The sequence below is a fragment of the Elephantulus edwardii genome, unplaced genomic scaffold (assembly GCF_000299155.1).
Source record: "Elephantulus edwardii isolate Elephantulus edwardi_28Jun2011 unplaced genomic scaffold, EleEdw1.0 scaffold00176, whole genome shotgun sequence".
Taxonomy (NCBI): Eukaryota; Metazoa; Chordata; class Mammalia; order Macroscelidea; family Macroscelididae; genus Elephantulus; species Elephantulus edwardii.
In genome coordinates, this window is record NW_006399926.1 from 5,858,770 (window position 1) to 5,868,229 (window position 9,460).

Below are 9,460 nucleotides of genomic sequence, written 5' to 3' on the forward strand. Positions count from 1 at the left end.
TTCTGTGTGGACAATTTCCAAAATATCTTCTCATCTTAGAGCCTTTCTCAACATGTTCTCTTATTGCTCAGCACTCTAATTCAATTGTCTGAAAGCCTTGTGGTTGAATTCTAAAGAAATAGTCCAGGCACATGAAAACAAAACCTGCAAAACATCTTAACTTGGCCTGAAAATTGTACAATGTCACTCTCTCATTCTATTGGCCAACACAAGGAAATAAGCCCAGTTTAAAATGAGTGTTGAAGAGAAGTATCTAAAGGTAACAATACTAAGAGGTGTTTGTGTGAGGACCAGCATAATAGTTTGCATTCACCCTCTTCTAGAAGTTTCATGTAGAATAGAAGAGAGAGAAAATGTAAAGTCATTATAGGAAGCCAGTGTACTCATTGTACCAAAAATGAGGCAAATTCACTAGAAGATAAATTATAAGTGCCTCATGGAATATGATTTTAAAATGTTAACAAACCAAACATAAGCATATTTACAACAAATTCTTCTGGTTAATATTATGCCCAAACTATAGCATTATACAGATTTTGAATCATTTAAGTGTAAATATATAATAGAGTGTCTTAATGAATAGGATTAGAAGACAGCTTCTTTCTCCTAACAAAAGATTTCTACTGATTAAAAAGGGAGAAGTTCAGTTAGAAAAATTTTCTTTAAAACCAATAAAAATGTAGACGTTATATGTATTGCAATTGACAGTCTGGAACATGACATACATTACAGAGTCAACTGGAGGAGGTGAATGCATGATATCCTTCTCCAAAGAGGAAGACGAGGGAGGAAAATGTGTAGCAATGAATGAAGACTCATCCTTTCTGTAAACTGTCACTAAAATAAAAAATGAAAATAGAATAGAAACCAGCAATCATAATCTATAAAAAGAATTGTATAAGAACATTATTATAAAGAACTAAAGAAAGATTTGAATTAATTAAAAAATCATTCTTGGATGGTTACTAGGGATAAGAAGGGAGAGAGGGAAAAGTAAAAATCAGTAAACAGTTAATGTTGTTGTCGTAATTGTTGTTAGGTGACACTGAGTGGCGTATGATCCATAGAGACCCTATGAATAACAGATTTGAACCCTCTCCTGTCCTGTGCAATTCTCCTCCTTCTCCTCATTATCAAATAGATAAAAGATACATAGTAAGGTGGGTTAAGGGAAAGGCAAGAAGCGAATAATCAGTACAATACCACTAAAGGGAAGACACAGAGAGGTCTAGAAGTAATACTGTCAACAGCAGATATAGAGGCAGACTGCCAACACAAATAGAAATTAATAGAAATGAGAATTGCAGGCAGGAAGAACAGAAATCATGATTACAATTTCTGTCAGGGACCTCTTCAGAGTGATGACAATGTCAGTCTAGAGACTAAGATGTGCCTGATCCAAACCATGGTCTTTGCAATTACTTGCTTTGCATCAGAAAACTGGACAATGACTAAGGATGATAGAAGAAGAATCAATGCCTTTGAGCTATGGTGTTAGAGAGGAGTCTTGAACACACCATGGACTGACAGGAGAACAAACATGCTCCTTGGAGAAAAGGGTTTTGAAGTTCCATCTGAAATATTTTGGACATGTGGCTAGGAGGGACCAGTCCTTGGAGAAGGACCTCATGCTTGGAAGGGTGGAGAGACAGCTTAAGAGAGGAAGACCCCAGATGAGATGGATTGACCCAGTAACTGGAGTACTGGGCGTAGGTGTGTTGGAGACGATGAAATTGGCTCAGAATATGGCAGGGTTCAGAGCTATTGTACATAGAGTCGCCAGGAGTCGCAGGAGACTCAATAGCAGGTGACAGCAACGTTGTAATTAATGTTCTAAAACAAAATGTGAAAATGTGAAGCCAATACAAAACAAGAAATATGAGAACAATAGAATAATAAAGTCAGCTGATAAATAAAAAATAATAAACAATAAAGTTAGCAAAAATTTAAGAAGGTCTCTATATGTCACTTCAATACTGTGTGGAGGATTCAGAATGTAAATGTGAATGTGATTTGGAATAGAGAAAATAAAACTATTGTTAATCATGCCTGTGACTTTGGAATAGGATGCCCAGAAGGATCTGTACATTATTACCAAAAATAGAAGCTGGCAAAATAGCACAATAGTAACTTATTAGTGCAAATAACTATTTCTATAAAACAACAAAAAACAATGTATACATTAAATTTTTAAATTACCACACACAATTTGTTATTGTTGTTGTGTGCCATTGAATCACCTGCAACCCATAGGAACCCTATGTATGACAGCTTTGAAACCTGCCCTGTCCTGAGCCAGTCTCACTGATTCCAACATACCAATCCTCATTTACCAGTTACTGTATCAACCCATCTGATCTGAGGTCTTCCTCTCCTGTTTCTCCACCCTTCTGAGCATGTCCTTCCCCAAGGACCAGTCCCTCCTGGCCACATGCCCACAGTATGTGATATGGAGCTTCGAAATCCATGCCTCCAAGGAGCAGCTTGGTTTTGCCCTCTTCAGGACAGACATGTTTGTTCTCTTAGCAGTCCATGGTGTGTTCAACATTCTTCTCCAGCACCACAACTCTGAGGCATTGATTCTTCTTCTATCACCCTTAGTCAATGTCTAATTCTCTGATGCATAGCAAGTAATTGCCAAGACCATGGCATAGATTAGATGTACCTTATTCTCTAGACTAACATCATTACTTTTCAGTACTCTGGAGAGGTCCCTGACACAGACTTTCCCAAAGCAATTCTTTTGATTTCCTGACTACTAGTGCCAAGAGTGTTGATTGTGGAGCTGAGCAAGCCCTAATTATTAACAACCCCAATCTCTCCTCCATCTGTCATGGTGCTGCCAATTGGCCCAGTGGTGAGAATCTTTGTTTTCCTAATATTGAGCTTCAATCCTTATTGAAGAATGAAGTCCTTGACCTTTTGCAACAAGCAGAAACTATTTGAATGGTATATTGATAAAGAACTACCAGAAATACAAAATGGGTTTAAAGAGCTTGTGGCACTAGAGACATTATTGCCAATGTCAGATGGATCTTGGCAGAAAGCAAAGAGTACCAGAGCAAGGTCTATCTGTGTTTCATTGACTTTGCAAAAGCATTTGGTTGTGTGAATCACGTCAAATTGTGGTTAACCTTGAGGAAAATGGGAATCCCAGAACATTTGATTGTGCTTATATGAAACCTATACTTGGACCAGGAAGCAGTCCTTAGAACAGAGCAGGGAAACACTCATGGTTCAAATCAGGAAAGGAGTGCATCAGAAATGCATCCTGTCTCCCCATACCTTTTCAACCTACATGCAGAAAAGATCATCTGGGATGCTTGGCTTTATGAGGAGGAATGTGGCATCAGGATTTGAGTAAGACTCATCAACAACCTACATTATGCAGATGACACAACCTTGCTTGCTGAAACTGTACATAATAGCATAATAAAATAACCAAGTTTTGAGGAAAATACTTACTAAAATGAATCCAAAATTACTATGGAGGAAACTATAAAATTAACTGAGAGGAAGACTTGGCGACCTAATGTTAAGAAGTTGTGCTGCCAACCCACAGGCAGGTGGTTTCAAATATACCAGCTGGTTGGTGCGCAAAAGATGGACAATCTATTCCTGTGCAATTTCAGGCTCTAAAAATCTACTGGAAGGGTCAGTTATGAGTCAGTTATGATTTGACGGTACATAACAACAACTAACTAAAAGAAGACCAAAAGTGAGAGCTCATGCTTGTAGAGAAGGAAATGTAACATTGCAAATACATCGATTCTCCCCAAAATGGGCCCATAGGTAAAACATATGATAACATATTTTGCATGGAATATAACAGACTCTAAAATGCAAATGGTAATGTGACACTTTAAGAAAATTGTTGTTGTTGGTTACCATCGAGTCGAGCATGACTCATAGTGACTGTATGAACAAAAGGCCTTTCTATAACTATCAACATTTATCAAAATTCGTAGAGTTTCCAGAGGCATGTTGTTTAGGAAGTGGATGCCACTCCTGCTTCCAAATCTTCTTAAACTGGAAGCTCCACCAAATTCTGTCCACCATGGGTAACCATTACAGTGTTTGACACCACAATGACACAAGTTTCAGCATCACAGCAACCCCAGGTTACCTCCTTACAGCATACTGATAGAAGAGTACTGTACCACTTAGAAGAATGTTCCTCCAAAATAATAGCAACCAATTTTTAAATACAAAGGTTCTCCCCAAGGTCTGGTTGACACTAAACAAGAGGCTTAAATAAAAACAAAACAAATCAAAACAAAAACAATATAGTATGTTGTTGTTATGTGCCATTGAGTCTCCTGCAATGTATAGAGACCCTATGTACTGCAGCTCTGAAACTTTCCCTGTCCTCAGCCAGTCTCCCTGATTCAGACACACCTATGCCTATTGCCCCAGATAGTGTATCAATCCATCTCATCCTGAGTCTTCCTCTCCTGCACTGTCCCTCCACCCTTCCAAGTATGATGTCCTTCTCCAAGAACTGATGTCTCCTGGTCACATGCATAGTATGTGAGATGGAGCTTCAAAATCCTAGCCTCCAAGGAGAGACTTGATTTCATGTTCTCCAAGACAGACCTGTTTGTTTTCTTGACAGTCAGTCTGTGGTATGTTCAAGACACTTCTCCAGAATCACAACTTAAAGGCATCAATTCTTCTGTCATCCTTAGTCATTGTCCCTGACAGCAGATTTTCCAAATGCAATTTGTCTTTTGATTTCCTGACTGCTGGTGCCAAGTGTGTTGATTGTGGAGCCACGCAAACTGTAATTGCTAACAACCTCAACCTCTTCTCCATCTATCATGGTGCTGCTAATTGGCCTAGTGGTGAGAATCTTTGTCTTCTTGATACTGAAGACTAAGAAACAAGAAAAAAAACCCAAAAAAACAAAACATACACATGGAGAAAAATCTCGCACACTCATTGCTATAGAGTTCAAACCTTCTCATAGATGATCTTCCAGTTGATTTTTAGGGATTGTCAATTGCACAGGAGGAAACTGTCCATCCTTCTCTTGAAGAGCAGCAGGAGGATTTCAACTGCCTGAGAGATGCTTTTGAGTTAGCAGTGCAATTAACTCCCTGTGCAACACCAGGAGGGGAAACTTGTCATACTGGATTTTGATGAAGCAATTTTAATTACAGTAATGTTGTTGTTATGTGCCCGTGAATCAGACCAACTCATAGCCAACCCTTCAGTGGGTTTTCAGAGGCTGTAAATCACACAGGAGATTAGACCTCTTTCTCCCACGTAGGAGCTGGTAGGTTTCCATTGCCTGTCTTATTTTGGGTTGGCAGCACAACCCTTTACCCCACCCGTCCTCCAGAGCTCCTTTATAACGATGTAGTATTGGCTTTTGGGAAGGGTAGGAAGTCAAAAGAACATAAAGAAAACTCATAAAGAAATATACACATGCATTAGGTCTTAGGTCACAGCTTTCTAGTATTTTATTTAACTGCTGCTAAGCCATTCCCCCCCCCCTTTATATATTGCTGTTAAAAAATTAGCATAGTACCTTTACAAAAATACCTGAGAAAAAAGGAGGAAGATTTTGGTAAAAAAACATTTGTTTCTGTTGTTACGTGCCTTCAAGTTGAGACTATGACTCATAGCAACCCCATGAATGACTGATCTGAACATTGCCCTATCCTGTGCCATCCTCACCATCTCTGACACACCTGAGCCCATATTACAGTACCTACCTGTGTCAGCCTATCAGGTTGAAGGTCTTCCTCTCCTAGGCTGATGCTTTATCTTTTTGTTAGGGGAAAAATCACACCTAATATCAGACTTTAAAGCTCGTAACTGGTACAAAAAACCCGCATCCATCAGAGAGTAGACATTTCCCCTTACACTCCTGCACAAAACTTTGCATGCGAACACTAGGTATTTAAACTCCACACTGTGCTGTATGTGGACATTTACTTAGACTAACCAGCCTGTTGCCATCCATAGTGAGAATCCTGAGGCCAATGTCTGTCTGTAAGTTCCATAATACAACCTTGTCTGATATATATGACTTTAATTGCTGTTGTTATTTCAAAATCTGATCATGACCCTTATTTATATGATGATAAGTACTGAGTGTGACATTTGCCCTTCTGTTTCCTAAAATACTTTAACTGATTTTCATTTTCCCAGTAATATATGAGGCACTGTTGATCTCTGCTTTATCAAATATATTGCACTGCCAGACTTAATTTTGTATCTGAAGTGACTCTTTTGGAAAAAGATAAGCAATCTCCTCCTATAAAATTAAAGCCTCCTGAAAACCTGCTGGAGTGTAAGCTATGAATCAGTTCTGACTAGATGGCAGTGAGTATTGAGTAATTAAAATGGAAAGGTACCTTGGGGGAATAAACGAAAGACAGTTATGCTGGTAACTGAAAGGTTGCCAGTGACTTTGCAGGAGACTGATAATTCCCTCTCATGCTATCTATTGTCTCAGAAACCTAATGGAAGTCAGCATAGAGTCAGTCTCAACACAAGGGCAATGAGCTGATGTAATAAAATTGCTTATTTTTTATGTACTTATCATTTTTACTATTTCTGTTTTCTGTGTGTGGACCACCATGCTCAGGTGGCAAGAAGTCACAGAAACCCTGGGTGGAGTCATCCAGGAAAGACATGGCCACATTCTTCTCTCCTCGCCCTTTGGGGCCTTAGGCCTCCGTCTGCTTTCAACCCTAGGCCATGGCTCAAGGGCCTCGCTCCTGGGGGTAAGAGCCGTCCTGCACGTGAAACACAAGCCATAAAAAGCACAGGACCCAAAAAACTTGTGATTACTCATGCATGCGGACCACGCTCAGGCAGCAAGAAGTCACAGAAACCCTGGGTGGAGCCATCCAGGAAGCACACGGGCGCCTTCACTCTCCCTTTGGGGCTTTAGGCCTGTGCCTGCCTTCAACCCTAGGCCACGCCTCATATTGTTGATAAATGTGTACACACACACACACACACACACACACACACACACGCGCGCGCACACACACACACTCTAGTGGCCTAGTGGTCAAGAAGTTGCACTGCCATCTCAAAGGCATGAGGTTTGAGGCCACCAGCTGCTCCTCCAGAACAGGAGGGACAGTTTCCTCCCGTGAGATTAACTGCCTCGGAAAACCCCCCAGGGGGTCAGCTATGGGCGGTTCCAACTCTATGGTACACAACAATTTATAAAATGTGAAATAAGAAATACACACACGCATATAGATACACACACACACACACACACACACACACATCCACTTTCTGAACAACATGCTTCTGGAAACTATGAACTTCGATAGATGTTGATAGCTGCAGAGAGCCTTAAGGACTTTTGTTCATAGGGTCTCTATGAGTTGTGCTCGACTAGAAGGTAGTCAACAACAAATATATGTATGTTGTTGCTGTTGCAAAGTGCCGTCGAGTCATAGGCGACTGATAGCGACCCTATGAAGGAGAGTCCTCAACACTTGTGTGACTTTCATCCTTTCTCCAGGTTCATAGGGTTTCCGGAGACAAGCTACTTTGGAAGTGGATGCCACTCTTGCTTCCAAGCTTACACACACACACACACACACACACACACTATACACTATAGTAGCCTAGTGGGTAGGTCTTATTTAGCCAAGTTCTGCTCATATCAACCCTCTGAACAACAGATCTGAACCTTACTGTATCCTGTGCCATCCTCATGACCTCTCATACACTTAAGCCTAGTGTTACAAGTCACCGTGTTGCCCATCTTGTTGAGGATTTTCTTTTCTTTCCCCAACCTTCCATCTTTCCCAACATGATATCTTTTCCCAACTATTGGCCTACAGAATAAAGAGTTGCACTCTCAGCACAAGGCAGGGAGTTTGAACTCACACAGCTCAGTGGGAGAAAGATGGAGATGATAGGATGAGCAATCTCCTCTTGTGTGATTAAATGCCTCTGAAACCCCCATGGGCAGTCATCTCTGGTTTGGTTCCAACTCAATGGTACACAACAATATATAAAATATGAAATAAGAAATTTATATTTATATATATATACACACACACTGCTTTAAAGTTCAAGAATGAGTGGAGCAACTTGATTGTGCAAAGGTGTGTTTTCTGTTTTGAATGAGGCTTAGGTGTGGTCTGTTGCTTGCAATTAAGTGTGAGCTGATTGGATTTGGCCTCCTATTTAAAAAAGGCAATTGGGTCCCCAGGCTGTAGGGTCTGGTTTTAATTGTTTTCAGTCAAACTTTCTTCTAAGTAGTATAGAAGTAGTTTGTTAATTTGCTGTACACAGAGGTTCATGGTTGCTGTGATGGTAAACACTGTGATCCTGATGTGTCAAATGCGATAATGATTCCCCAAGGTGGACAGTGTTTGATGGAGCTCTCAAACTAAAACAAGCTTGGAAGCAGGAGTGGCATCCACTTCTGAAATAGCTTGCCTGTGGAAATTCTATATGAACTCAAAGAAATGATGAAAGTTATGCATGTTCAGGACTTTCATTCATAGAGTTGCTATGAGTCGTCTATGACTTGATGGTTGCCTGCAACTCATAGTGACCCTATGTACAACAGCCCTTATCCCTGCTCTATCCTGTGCCTGTATTATTGTTGCTGATATACCTACACCCATTATTCCAGTCACTGAATCAATCTAGCTCATCGAGGGCCTTCCTCTCCTGCGCTGTCCCTCCACCTTACCAAGCATGACATCCCTCTCCAAGGACTGGTCCTGCCTTCCATAATGTCCAAAGTATGTCAGATGAAGCTTCAGAATCCTTGCCTCCAAAGAGCAACCTGTTCTCACCCTCTTTAGGACGAATTTGCTTGTTATCCTAGCAGTCCATGGTATATTCAATACTCTTCTCCAGCACCACAGCTCAAAGGCATCAATTCTCCTTCCGTCATTCCTAGTAATTGTCAATCTTTCTGATGCTTAATAAGTAATTGCCTGTATCAGGCACACCTTAGTCTCCAGACTGACACTATTGCTCTTCAGTACTTTAGAAAGGTCTATGATGGAAGACTTTGCCAATACAATTCATCTTTTGATTTCCTGGCTGCTGGTACATAGAGTGTTGATTGTGGAACCATGCAAACTAAAGCTGTTAACAATCTCAATCTCTTCACTATCTATCATGATGCTTCCAATTGTCCCAGTGGTGAGAATCTTTGTTTGCTTGATGTTGAGCTTCAATCCATAATGAAGGTTGCAGTTCTTGACCTTCTGCAGCAAGCACTTCAGGTCCTTCTCAGATTCAGCAAGCAGGGTTGTGTCATCTGCATAATAGATTGTTGATAAGCTCTGGTGGCCTCATGACAAGAAGCTGCACTGCAATTTTGAAGGTGTGTGTTTCAAGGCCACCAGCAGTTCTGTGGGAGAAGTATGGGCTATCTCCTCCCATGAAATCAACTGCCTCTGAAAATCTGCAGGAGGGTCAGCTATGGGTTGGTTCTAATAGTATGGTACACAAC